This window comes from Oenanthe melanoleuca, chromosome 7 (genome assembly GCF_029582105.1).
Source record: "Oenanthe melanoleuca isolate GR-GAL-2019-014 chromosome 7, OMel1.0, whole genome shotgun sequence".
In the NCBI taxonomy this organism is placed as follows: domain Eukaryota; kingdom Metazoa; phylum Chordata; class Aves; order Passeriformes; family Muscicapidae; genus Oenanthe; species Oenanthe melanoleuca.
Window position 1 is genome coordinate 8,202,383 of NC_079341.1, and position 14,753 is coordinate 8,217,135.

Consider the following 14,753-nt stretch of genomic DNA (forward strand, 5'->3'; position numbering starts at 1 on the left):
TTAGGAGCATTAGAGACTATCCCTGTCAGCAATATGATACCAATAGAGGACTCATAGGTTACCAAAGGAAGAATTACATTTATTTCTCCGTTACAGAAAGTAAATGTAAAAATGGAGAAGTGTGCCAGATCAAGCTCTCACACTTAGATTCAAAGGGTAGGGCTAAGTGGGAGGGTCAGTTACACGTGCAGCTTGACTTGTAAAGCAGTCCCAGAGACTTAGGAACATGCCACCCATGCACAGTCTAATGCACACTGCAGAGGGCAGTCCACGTGTCTGATTTACAGGTGCACAGCAAGCCCCAGTCTCCCACCCAGCTTGTTCTGTGGGAAGATGGTTTGTAAGGATGGTGCAGAAGGCAATCTTTCCCAATGAATTACAGCTGTACTGATTGCTGAATGGACACAGCCTTGCCTGCCCAGTGAGGATGGGGGCTATAAAAGAGTGGGGGCAGCTGGCCACAAGATACAGTTGGAGCTTGAGACCCAGAGTCTGCTGCAGTTTGTGAGGAGGAAGGGGTGTGTGGCTGTGCAAGGGACAGATAAGGTAAGGAGATGCCCTGTGAGGGACAGACAGGGTTAGGGGGCTGGGTTAAGGGACAGCTTGGGGTTAGCCAGTGATGTAGAGAGGAGAGAAGGAGTCAGTGCTGTGTGGAGTTTCCTGAGAGAAGGTGTGAGAAGTTTTTAATAAAGGACTAGTGATGGTGCTTGTCATGTCTGTCTCAATGTAATTACTACATTGCTTCCCCACCTGCCAAGGAGAGCCCTTTGTGTTCTTGGTTATCCTGGTTCTCTGTATCTATTTCACTTAGGTTTTAATTTGCTGTTTTTAAAACCTGGAAGTTTAAAATTTGGAGTGATAAGATTTGTGGGGGCATTTTTTTTTTTCCCAAAGCTTTTGTGAGAGCAATGCTTAGCTCTGTACTGAGGATGCTACCAGTGCCCACAAAAGAACCAAACTGGTGTTGCTCTCAGGCTGAGGGCTAGTCTGCAGAGCCTGGCAGCAGCAGGCTTCCAAACAAGTGAGCTGAGCATACTTACAGTTTGAAGGAAAAAACCTCCTCTGTCTCTCCCTTAGGAAAAACCCACCGTGGTTACTGTAGTAACCGTGATCTCATCTGCCAGCAGACACAGGCTGCTGGACAGGCACTGCAGTGGGAAGTGCTGCACATGCATGGCTGCAGCAGACAGGGCTTGGATAACACTTTCTAAGTCATTCAGGCTCCCCTCTGCCCCAGGGCAGGACTGGCATTGCCTTCACCAGGCAGGTTCTTGTCTGACTCTGTGTTTCAAATCCCCAGTGATGAGGAAGGGAATGTTGCTCCTTGTCACAGCTGTTGCTTGTTTCATAGCCTGCAGTGTGAAGAGGATGGCATTTCCATACAGTTTTTATATTCACTGGTGTAATTGTAGTTCTTGTCTCTGGTTGCTTGATAGGTTGAACTAATGACCAGCCATTTGTGTAGTGATCTTTGCTGCCTCCCTTTTAATATTTTGGGAGTTGGAATATGATCTTGGAAGAGCAGAGCTGTCCTGTGACTTTCTATGGCTGGAGAACACCTGGGCAGACTCAGAATCAGCCTTTCTCTCTATTCTTTTGGACTGTATTCCTGATCTGTAGAACTGACTCTTTCCTGAGCCTGAAGGTAGTATCAAATTGCTTTTCTTTCTGACTCAGTTACTTCTCTTTGGATTTCAAACACTGTTACCAATAAACAGTAAACCTATGACAACATTAGGCTGTAAGAACTTCTAAGTCTTGAGGAAGAAGGAAATGGCCATGCAAGTAATTGTTGGCCAGGAGGTGTAATGAGTTTGTCAGAGGCCATAATGTCTGAAGGAGAAAAGAAGATAGTTGTTTTAATGGAGTTGATACTGGCAGCATGATCAGCAGGAACATGATTTCAGTGTCCTATGGGAAGTTATTTTCTGTTTTATTTATCAGTTTGAGCTTCTGTGCCCTCCTTTCACACCCCCTCTGGACAGTGCCTCAGTCCATTGCTCCAAGGAGGCTGGATGCAGATGCCCCCCATCACATCCTGCAGCAGTACAGAGACAAGGAGATTATTGAGCATTCCTAGCTCACACTTTGTTCCTCTCAGGTGGTTACAAATGGTTTTACAGACTTTGAACTTGTAAAGTGTTAATAAAAAGTATAGACAGTTTAAATTTCTTTATCTCTTAAAGTGTTTTGGTTTTGCTGGTTTTCAGTCAAGTTTTTCCCAAGTAAGCTCTGTTGTGTTTATTTTGCCTGCTTTCATTTCTTGAATCACAGCTTTAAAGTGATGAGAGAATTTTGCCACTTGGTCATAAGGCTTGAATCTCCCCTGCCTCCTGCTCCTCTTCCTCTATTGTGGACAGAAATGAGATTGGCTTCAAGGCTTGGTATGACTTCTTATGTAGCCTCCATGCTGAGTTTAAGAACTTTAATGGTTGCATGGGTTCCACTAAGAGCCCTCATCCTCAGAAACTCTGCTTCTTCTCCCACCATGTCCATTTCCCCAGTACCTATTAAAATTTTGTGTTAGAAGCTAAGCTAATTCCTTCTTGAAGGTGTTGAATTTAACGATTGCTCAGTGAGGGTAACTGGGTTTCTACGTGGACCCATTTCCATCTCTCAAGCCAGAAACAGGGGGCAGGAGGTAAGGTCCAAGTCAGGCCCCACAGTCCAAAACCAGCAGCCTGGCCAAGGAAATCCAGAACCAGTAAGGCCATTTGAGTCTGAAGCCCTTCAGCCTCTCAGGGAGCCCCTGCTCCCATCAGACAGGGCAGCCCTGCTGTGCCTCTGCCCAGCTGGGAAGGAAGGTGGCCAGGGAAACAGCAGCCTTGGCCAGCTGCAGCCTCTGCTCGTGCTGTGGGAGCCCTTTGCAAGGACAGATCCCACCTGTGGATCTGGCTGCCTCACTTGTTTGGCTACATGACACAATTGCCAAGCTTAATTTAATTTTTGACTGGTCAAGATTTGGCTGATTTGATCAGTACAATTCTCCAGGGGCAAGAAAGAAAAAGCCATTATTCTCACTTCCTGCTATATTTGACTTTGATAAAACAACAGATTAGTTATCACTAAGGTAAAGGCATCAGCTGACCACAGTTTTCAGCTGGAGTATTGTGTATTTAAATGATAACGGGGCTATGTGAGCACAAGCACCTTTTTGTTAGAAGTGCCTCCTACTTAATGAAGTGTTACATAAAAACTAAATTGTCTCCAGGTAGTTTTACTCTGGAGTATTTGGGTAATACACACAGCAACAGCATATTAAAACGGAAGAAGCAAACAAAAATAACAATGATGAAAGGGATCCTTGATTCCAAATGATACTGTGTACCTTAGAGCATTGACATTTGTGTCAATATCGTATTAGTGATAATCAAATTTCTCATTGTCTGCTGCAATGTAACCAACTCCTCGAGTGTAAAAGTCCATTAATCATGGAGTTGTGCTCTCTGTGCCTGTGGGAAGATAAATTAGGTGGCACTTTGCAGATCTGCTGAAAGAAAGGAGGACATGCATTGAGTATAGATGGAGTAGGATAAGCAAAACATATTCCTTGTTTTTTTTTTCTTGACATTTTCCCCGTTCCAAGCCAAATAATGGTTCAGATTGTACTTTTACTAAATATTCTGCATAATTCAGTATCACAGCTTTCATTTTAGACTAAGTGAAAGTGCATTTCACTTGAGGCAAGAGGTTCTGGGGATGAGCTTTTTTCAATTGCAGAGTGTACAGGCATTTTCACCCTCTTAAAATGGGGCAACTACATTTCACAGTTATCTTGGTCCTGACAGAAACTGCAATGCTTTCAGCAGGCTCTGGAGACTCAAGTCTGCCACAGACCCCTGCATGGTGTTGGCAGATCATTTTGCTCCACCTTGTTTCCCTTACTGCAGGCAACAGCACCCCTGCATCCAGAAGGCACAGCCTTGACAACACCAAGTCGATGCTCATGAGAGACATCCCAAGAAAGAACTTGTGGGTGTGTTTTCTTTGTTCCTGAAATGCTGTGAGGATGGGCTGAATTCAGGTGTCAGGTGATTTCAGGTATTAGAGCACTTAAATGGGTGGGGGCTACCTGAGGGACTGGTTTCATCTCCTAGTGCTCAGACTTCTGCACCCTCAGTTGAAAAGTGATGGCAATATTCCTTACTTTCCAACATGGAGCTCTTGCTGACAGACATGCCAAGTGTTACTGCGGTGCACAGAGTGTTGGGCTCTGCTGTTTAGAAGTCTTTGGTTGTCCATGGCAACCTGCAGGCATTGAAATATCAGCTTGCAGTACGTGGGGGTTTGAAACGCTGCTGCTGCTGGAGGCTCCTAGGAAAAGGCTCTCAGCTTTGTCCCTGTGTGGACCTTCTCCCCATTGCCCCTCCCCATCCCACACAGGCTGTGGCTCCTCCAGCAGAGCAGTGTTTAGCAGGCTGCAGGTCCTCCCCTGGAGCATTGTGTATGGCCAGAGAGAAGCCAGGACCGAGGCAAGGTGTGCAGGACAGTCCTACCCAGAGGTGGCCCCCATCCAGCACAGACACCAGGGCTCTGATGTCCACCACTGCACAGAAGATTGAAGCTCACTGGTGCATTGTAAAAAGCAGACTTGCTTGTAGTTGAAATTAGGAAAGAAACAAAAAAGGAAAAGATCTCTCTCTATCTCACACTCCCAGGCTGTGATCTGGGCAAAATTCCCTGTGCCCCAGCTAACAAGCAGGAGGCAGGGCAGCATCCCAGGCTGTAGCCATTGGGCCAAAGCAGTGGCTGTGGGATGTGGTTCAACATCACAGTTCCCCCTCTGCTGCAAATGTCTCAGATTAACACACTGGGTCACCTTGCACCTGTTAGTGACCTTGCCCCCCACGTGTTTTGGAGGACCCTTGTGTCAGCCAGCTAGTGCACGCCCTGTCCTGGTGCAGGGTGTTGTGACAGCCCTGAAAGGGTCACTGCCATGCTTTATCACTGCCTCCCTCCTTAATGCTCCCCTCTGCAGGGAGCCAGACCTGGACCAACTGCTCAGCTTCAGCGAGCCACTTCTGCAATATTACAGTATGAAGGCATTTTGAGCAGCTTCTGTGCATTTGGCAGCACCCAGTCTCCACTGTAATTAGGCTTGGGTGTCCTCCAAAATGGCAAAAACTTTAAAAGCCCCAAGCATAACCCTGGGTGAATGTAGGTGGGGCTGTGATCACCCTGGGAGTCTTTCAGGTCCAGTGGCCAGTTTACATAATCAAGACCTGACACAGCAAAAGAGTCTTACAGTCCAATGGCTTCAGTCTTTTAATCCCTACTTCTACCAGTAATCCTTTCTCTGCAAGTAGGCCCTACTTGCCCAAGTAGTTCTCTTGGCTTCACAGGAGTGTCTTTGACCTGCCTGTACTTAATTTAAACTAAGATTAATTTGGCATCTGTGGAATCCTAAAAAACTAAAACAGCAGAGTACAATTGAGGGCAACAGGCTTTACAACAACAGGAGGTCACACTGGAGTTTACATTTGCTGCTGGCAATTCTAAGGGATTGCTAGAGCAGCCACAGCAGATGAATTTCCTTTCTAAGTGCAGAATAAACACTTCATGTGGGGTAAGTATTAAAGGAATTACAGTAACAGGAAAGGAAAAGGAGGTCTGTTTACCTGTAGCAGACACTGCTTGGTGGAGTGTTTTGCAAGTCAAGAGATAAAGCCTTAAATGGGGACAGCCAATGAACAAAGATGAGTGCTCTTCCAGCTTTTCAAGTTTTGGGTAATTGTGGCCATGGCTAATTTTCATACCACGATGGCTTAACAGTTATGTGCCTGTGATTGTGCAGCCCAGCTCACATGGGAAATGCTTCTTGGAGCCTAATAAGCACTGAGGTGCACATCCTGCATGCTGCCATGGCAACAGCGGGATGCAGGAGAGCTGGGAGGGCTGGCTGCCAGGAGCTGCTGCACTTTGGCAAGAGAGCTGCCCTTTGGATGTCCAAATCAGTTATTTACCAGCTGTGGAAACTACCTGGTGTCTAGTGACTGGTTCTTCAAACAAGTGATACCCCTGTGAGCAGAGTGAACCCTTTGGCTGCTGGGCCAGCACAGATGTGTGGTGGGGACAGGCAGTCCTGGGGACACTGCCATGCAGTGCACAGGCTGGCAGTGTTTGTGCAGAGCTGTCAGGCTTCATAAGGAAGCCCAGGAAAGCTCCACTGATGGTGTTCTGGCACTCAATGTCAGACTGTGTTTGGGGGTTTTGTTTTTACCTTGCTTTCCTGGTCACTGCTGATGCCTGTCCCTTTTGCTACTGACAGGGCTCATGCAGGGCAGCCTTCACTCCCTACTGACTTCTCTGCACAGGGCTGAGTGGGCTCATGGCAGGAGAACAGCTAACAACAAATTTTGTCCCAAGAACTGTGGTTCTTTCTTTGACACTTGTTTTCCCCTAGGTGAGGTGTTTTCCTTGCTGAAAAAGATCACAGCTCTGCAATGCTGAGGCTGTGTTTGCCAGGTCAGCCAGGAAGAGAAGTCCCCTGCCTGAGCAGAGGCAGTGTCCATGGGAACTGGTGGCTTGGATACCCTGTGTTCTCAGTTTTCCTCTGCGGCTGAGACTTGCAGCAGGGCAGTGACTCCTGTGCTGATTTGTAGCCAAGGAAACAACATGAGGCCCTGTCACTGGTGAGGGAAGACAGTGGGATGGAAAATAAAATGGGAGAACATGGCCCATGTAGGAGAACAGGGACATGAAATAATTTAAATGTAGTTCCTAAGAAGTAGGCAGCTTGGGTAGGTACCTGTTAATTCCAAGCTGAACCAAAATCAACTGTTTTGGGGAGTTTTTTTATTCTGTATGACAAACTGAAGGAATATGATTAAATTACCATGGACCTGAAACAGTTTTGTTTTGACATATCTCTGCTCAAGCTGTGGTAAAAGTTAGTATTTCCCACTCTTGGGTCTTGACATGAAAGAAAGCAAGCATTTTGCATCAGCCACCACTGCTGATTTCAGTTGCAGGATGCACCCTTAGCAATGGGTTTCCTGCCAATGTTATGAGTGTTGCTACTGGGCTCAGGGGAGAGATGGCTGATACAAAGCCTGAGTCCTCGCACATTCTGCAGTTTGCAGACCATGCATTTAGATTGCTCTGAGTGTCTCACACCTCTCTGCTGGTGTTGGGTAACCAGGAAGAGCCTGCATGGTCGTAATGCCAGCATGGAGTGGCTGGTGTGACATAGGCTCCACGTGAATTCCCTGCACCCTCCACAGGTGCATCATTTGGCTGAAAACACTCATGGCTAATTACCTGTTGCTCTGCTAGCTGCTTATTAAGGAAAGCTGCAAAGCTGAGATGAGCTCTCCAGTGTAGTGACCACCTGACTCAGTGGCTGCAGAGGTGAAGGATGAAAACTTGGGAGAGAAACCTGGAATGGGTAATACAATAGTGGTTGGTTGGGTTTTTTAACCTTCTTCAGGATTTACTGACATTCCTGTTCAGAAATACAGCAACATGACTGGGATGAATAAATGTATGTAAAGATCACAATTCCTAACCCAAGGGAAGCAAACACATTGCAGTAGGCAAAGCCACTTCTTATCTGGCTGGAAAAGAAACCAGTTGTGTTGGCACAGACGCATTTTGGAAAATTAAACAGCAGGAAGGGAAATGACGCCGTGGTTCCATGGGAGGGCAGGGAGGCCATCAGAAGGGAGCTCCCTTGCCCTGCAGGCTTCAGGGAAGGCTAAGGAGAACTGCAGGGGTGGCCCCCACTGCTGGGAGTTCAGCTGGGTTTCCTGGGGCTGAGCATCCATGGCAGAGGCTGTGCTGAGAAGGTCTCTGAAAGATTAAACAAACAAACTCCAGTCAGCAGTGAGATCTTGGTACTGCTCCATGGTACCTGTGCAGTGCAGATGCACACCTCTGACCATGAGTTCACCTTGGTACCTAGGCTGACAAATGCCATGGAGAGGTTTCTTAATGTAACACAGACACTGAAGAGTTTCATTACAGTTGCACTACAGGGCTGGATTTCAAAACCTGAATGGTGCCATCAAGCTTCTGAAGTTAACATCTGGTTAAAGCCTGGCTTAGAGGAACTTTGAAAAAAACCCTCTTGTTATAACACAAGATAAAAACGAGCCTGAATATGGAAAACCTGTACAGAAATATTCATGATGTGTGTCACTATGTATCTTCTTTTACATGGCATCTGACGTGAATCAGGATATAACTTAGGGGGTTACTGAACTGTGTTATCGAGGTGTTGATGTCTCTCAATTCTGCATCACAGCAGCTGAAGCTCTGTCGTAAGAGATGGATGACTAAATGACAACACACAGATGATGTGCCTCCTGTGGAAGCATCTATGGAAGATGCTAAATGAGTATAAGATGCCATTCATTTTATCAGTAATAAAGTATCTGCAATACAAAATAACTTTCTTGTGCGCTAAGATTTCAGTATTGTCTGGCTTGCCTGAAGAACGTAAAGAAATGATGGCACCAACAGATAATACAATTGCAAGCTGAATTACCTGGAGTTTCTGGTCCTCTGGCTATATAAGACTTTGTGTGTCCTTGTTAAGCTAAATTGCAATAAGTAATTACTCTTTTCCAGAAAATATATTCTATATTCTAATACCACTCTTTAAATTTAACCTCATCAAGAAGCAGCACCAGTATCTTAATGGTTAAGAACACACAAAAAATTAGTCCATACAAGAACTGACTCTAGCTCTCCTTTGTACATATCCAATAGTAATAGGGTGGGAATGGAGTGACTTGCTACATGCAGACATTACCTTATATTTTACTATTACTAAAGCCTTTTATTGGTCAAGGAGATCCAGCAGAACAGAAACAATAATTATTTCCTGTAGCACTAGCTTTACAACAGTGAAAATGCACCCTGTTGGCAAACCCCTTTAAATGAAAGCAGTGGAGGCATCTGGTGGCTTGGGATTAACCATTTCCCCAGCAGTGCCAGCGAGGAATCACATCCCTCTTTCCTAAAGTGAAGCTGCATTCACTGAGACACTGGATACAGACTGATTGGTGTGGGTAATGTCCCCTTTGAGTACCTGGTGCCTATTCCACTGGCAGTGCTGTCTTGTAGGATCTCCTGGAGACCTAAAGGAGGCCTCTAAAGGTTAACCTGTGGGTAGGTGTAGGATGCCAGGAGAGAATGCTCTGAGGCTGATGACGTGCACTGGTAACCCGAGAGCCTGTTGCACAGTTTTTGTGCCTGGGGTTGCTGTGGGATCACACAGAGCTGGCTGGCTCTGTCCCTGGTGTGCCATCCCCACCCCAGCTCTGTCCCTGTGTGTGCCATGCCCACATCACCCAGAGTGCTGCCCCTCCTGGGCACGTGCCTTTCAGTTCTGTTTGAATTCCATGTGCCATGCCTGTTTCCCAGTAACTCACTGGCTACACTGTCCTATTCTGCACTGCCCTGTCTGGATTATTCAGGAATATCTGGGAACCTGTGCTCCTGAACTGTCTGTTATCAACAAGCCCAAGAGCTGAGAAGCCCTAGGAAGCTTTCACTGTACTCCATTTATTTTTCCGTTCCCTCCCACATTTCACACAACATGGGGCAGCAACACAGGATGCAGTCAAATGGTTCCTATGAACACCACCATGAGTAAGGCTTTTGAATTCCTCTTTTAAAAGATCCCAAACTCCAACTTGATTTCAAACAGTACCTTCCTAGGGGTGCTTATTCCACAGGACCACTTGGAGTAACCATTTTGCTTTGCATATATTCATGGCTTTCAGAAGGAACAATTTCCTTTGCTATCCCTCCTGGACAGGAATGTTGTTATTATATACGGTGAGAAAATGGAAGTGAAAATACAAAAGCTGTGGTTCAAAACCTCTTTTTGTTGCCAGTGACACTTGAAATGTGCTGCATCATCAGGTTTGATGTTCTGAAAGAACATTTTTTTACTTTTTGGTCCAGGTGGATTATTCTTAGGGCTTTTCCTAATGTCTTTAATAGCAGTGATGATACGCAGCTTATAGAATTCTGCAGCAATTGTTACTCATTAGTCACTGACACAAAGCTTTGCACAGCAGAATCTATCTACAGGTGCCACAGGGAGAAGACAAGAAAGAAAAATGTGTCATACTCTGAGGTAAACAGCTTTATTCCCTATTAGTCTGCCAGAGGCTGAATTAGTAATTGATGAAGCACTTTGCCACGATGAGATTTGTTTAGTCCACTTAGGATTTGTTTCTCGCTGTTAACACAAAGCTAAACAAGCGAGGCTGTGTCTACATGCTCTTGTGCAGATAGGAGCTTGCTCCGTGCCTGGTGCCTGTCAGCTGTGAGCACGGCTGCCTTGTTTGCTCAGCAGCGAGGGGAGGGCTGATATTCCCTCAGTTACTCATCTCCACCAGGTTTTGGAGCTGCCTCTGCCTTGCTGGATGCTGCACAGGAATGCAGCTGTCACACACAGCACTGCTGGCGGCCAGAAAGGAGGGCTGGTGACAGCCCTGGGCAGGGTGGGGGTCATGGCACCTTCATCCAGCTCCGTGGCAGTGTGATCAAAGTGGTTCCTCTGCCTAGGAACCTAACACCACCACCAAAGTTTCAGAAAGAAGCTGACACTGCTACAGCGAAAAAAAAAAAAAAAAAAAAAAAAAAAAGAAAACAAACAAAAATACCCAAAACAAGAATATAAAGAAATATAAATCCCTATCTCAAAAAGTAAATCCAAACCAAATTAAATTTTCAAAGCCTCCTTCCTGGACATAAATCCCCTATTTTTCTTTTGAAGGTCAGCATGAGATGATGCAAGAACAAGGCTGAACTTCCAGCCCATTAGGCTCAGCGGAGCCGGGCGGCAGACAGGGTGATGTGGTGTGTCTGCATACCTCCCCCAGGCATTGGAGAGAAGGTGAGATGAAAACCCTTCCTGCAGTGCAAGGAGTTACAAGATCCTTCTGATCTCCAAGCTGCTGCCACAGGGGTGCCATGGAACAGGCTCATGGACTAGGGAATCACTCCTGGGAGAGACAGGGCTGGCAAAAAGAGAAGGCATTTGCAAAGCCTTCTGAAATGTTGCCTCCCCTGGCTAAAACTGATAGGCAAGGGCTCAACTTGCTGGTATCTGAAGAGCTTCTGAGCCACTTCAGACAACTCCCTCACTGTGCTGTGTGTGAAACAAGGAACATGGCTCACTCGGGAAGGCAGAGGTCTGTCAGAGCCCCGTGTCCCTCTGGAACTGCCCTCATCCTCCAACTTCAAGTTTTTGTCTTGTCTATCAGCCTTGGCAGTGGGGCAGTTTAAGGGATCACTTCACATTTTTGTTGGCTTAAAGCTGGTATCTATTTTCCCTACAAAAGCAGGAATTACTGAACTGGTTTAGGTGACTGGAGTCTCTGTGAACAGAGTGTGGGTTACTCTGGCACAGCTACAGTAGGAAAGTTCTAACCCACCCATCTGCACTCGTTAAACCTTTTAATTAAAGATCCCTTTGATGAAGGTGGGAGGCTGAGAGGTCAGGGTTTTGCTTACAGCACTCCCCAGAGACCCAAGAAAGAGCAGGTGTGAGTGGTAGTGGGCTTTGAGACTTGCCCTTTGGAGCTCTAGTGGAAAAGATGAAAAGGCAACAGCTCCTGTGCTCTCCATCTGTATGGGGCAAAGCTAGACCCAAATTCCTCTGGTTCAAGCTTATTCACAGCTGAGCAGTAAAGCTGACCTACAACTGCCCCACATCAGTGATTTCATGCAAGTCATCTGACTGATGTGTGAGGGATTCATCAAAAGAAGGAAATGAATAACTTCCAAAAACACCTTGCAGGACTGGGTTCTCAGATGAAAACATCTGTTAAAGTGTGTGGAACCCAGGAAGAAAAGGCTACATTAGTGCAGCCACACAAGCACGTGGCTCCTCTGGAAAGAATAAGAATGCTGCATATTCTGTTTGTTTGCTCGCCTTTTATTTTTTAAGTTTTTTTTTTCCCCCATGGTATTTACAGTGCCCTGGTACTCATTCAGCTTTCCTAGCTAACAGCTAGGGAGGTAGATGGAACTGCCTGGAATCCTGGCATCAGACACCTGACAGACACCTTCCTGCTTCAGGCATCCTTCAGGTACATTGCCCTGAGGCAGGAGGGCAGCAGGCAGCTTGGATGTGTTCCTGTGTCGGGAACAGGGCCCCAACAGAGTGGGGACTCCCCAAGTCACCCGTCCCACTGACCTCTGGATGAAGTTCCTCTCAAACCTGTGTGGCATTCCCAGGCATAACTCCTGTTTCCTTGGGGAAATACTGACCCTGATGGCAGAGTATGTTATGTTTGAGATGCTGAAGACACCAAACTAGTGTTTGTTGGGGTCTCCAGACTGCCAGACTAGCTGCCAGCTTGTTAAACACACACTGATGTGCCATTAGAGAGCTGAAGTGCCATCAGTGTTATAAACCTGAACCTGTAGCTTAATTTAGGGGCTTGTCAGACATATGGTAATGGGCTGGTAAGGCTTGGTGAAAGGTGGCGTTTGCAGGCATCTGTACATTTCTAATCTCTATACAATAAAATATTACACATTAGCTTTTGCTCTTGCTGGCAGATTTCTTGTGGGAAGATCTACTTTGGGACTCCAGTAGCGCTGAATACTGAGCAAGTGACAGAAATAGGGAGTTTGGAGCAATGTCTCTGCTGGCGTAACTCCACTGCAGCCAGAGGGTGAAATCCCAGCCCTGTTGAGATGCATGGGACTTGTGCCAGGCTTCAACTGCTGAGAACTCTTTTAGCAACTCAACCCTGATTTTGCTTTGGACTGAAACCTCCCTGTGGATCTCAGCCTAGAAACACTCACATCTTTCACACAGAAGAAAAATGTTCTGCAGCAAGCAAATGAGCTTGGAAATGATTTAAACTTCATCAGTGGAACCCTTGCTGGAGACATTCACTGCGGGCTAAATTTGGTTTGTGTGGTAGGACACTGAGTGGCTCAGAGACACTCATCTCCCTCAGCAATGGAAGGGCTCATGCTTTGGCTGCTGTCACAGTTTATTGGATGTGCTCCTGTTACTCCTGCGAACAGCAGGCGCAAAGTTTTGGTGCTCTCAGTGTGACTCATTCATGCAGTCAGTGCTCATCAACACTTTTTTTAAGACCAGGAACTGTAGATATTGACAATGCATTTCTCTCTTCTTTTTGCAGCGTATCTTGCTGTCCTGGTGTTCCAGATATTTGCTGGAAGCTCTTGAGGATAAAGACACACCTGCCTCAAAGTTCTTGTGCTCCTGTTTGTGGAAGACTGACTACAGCCCCAGCAAGGTCAGAGAGCTGGTGCTTCCATTACCCACGGCTGTGACTTTATGGTTCTGATGTCACAAATGAAGCAGGAAAAAAGGTGCTGGAAAATCAGAATAAATTAATAATAATTCTGGTCTCTTTATACATGATAAAGAAACAGAATGGGTAAAACTGTTTTGCTTTGCAGGTCACCTTCACAGCCAACAGGAATCATTCAGTCACTGCTGGATAATATCAAGGGCACTCTCAGAGGCTGGCAATTGGAATGATTAAAAAAATATGAGCAAGATTTTAAGTGTCTCTTTGAGAAACAAACAGAGCAAAATTGTTCATCAGTGGTGGAATAGACACTGTAAACAATGTATTTAATGAATCTGGAAGGATCTTGTAGGGGAGCAGATGACCAGCTCTGTGTTTCCAGCACAGCCCCAGTCCCTTACAGAAGGAGTTTGTGACCTTGCCTTTCTATCCCACACAGCAGCTGTGTCTCTTTTTGCATTTGAGAAAACAGGAAATATTTCACAGAATCAATGCAACTGGCTGGTAAGCTAGAGCAGGTTGCCAAGGATTGTGTCCAGCTGGATTTTGTGTATCTCCATGGAGCGAGATTCCACCACCTTTCTGCACATCTGACTTGTTAAAAAAAAAAAAAAAAAAAAAAAGGTTCAGGTGGAATTTGGATTTTCAGTTTGTGTCTCTTAGCCTGTCAGTGAGCTCTAAAGTGTGCCTCTCTCTTGCTCTCTGTGCTTGGGATGGACCTTCTCACCACTGGCAGGTGATCTGTGAAAGTCAGGCATCTTTTCTGGATGCTGCAATCTCCAGGACCATCTCACAGGCAGATCCCCGAAGTGGCCAAAGTCTGCTCTTCAAAATCAGAGTTGTCTTGCCTTTTGTGCCACTGTCCCCTCTCAGGATCCTGAACTCCACTGTCTCACAGGCACTGCACCAAATGCTGACCCACCTTCACCAAGCAGTTCTTCCTTGATTCTGAGGTCCAGCACAGCACCCTTGCTTATTATTTCCTCTATCAGACACGCCACGGAGTCGTCAGTGTGCTCTTGAACTTGCCTAGATTGCTCGGGCCCTCCCACTGTGCTGTCATTTCTAGTTCAAACCTCTTCCTACCAGCTTCCAAAGAAACCTTGGTATAAAATTAATCTGCTTCACTCCATGCCCGCTGCAGCTCCATGTGCTCCCTGCTGCAGCATTTCCAGGTGGACTGGCTGTGTGAGCTTGGAGCCCACATCTGGTGTCCTCTGCACCTCTCCAGCTGCTCTGGAGCACCAGCACTTGCCTTCCTGGCCAGATGTTCACCTGAAAGCGTCTCACCAGTGACACACAAGTGTTCTCAGTGAAGTGTTTCAGTGTTTTCTGCTTTTCAGCTAACCACATTGTGACTTCCCTTTCTGCTCAAGGCTTGCCATACTGTAATAAACTTTCTTAACTGGTTGTTGTGCTTTTTTTTTCCTGGAAAAATTGAAGGGTTCTCCTCAAATCTATAGTGTTTGGGGCTGAAAACACAGGATTCAAAAT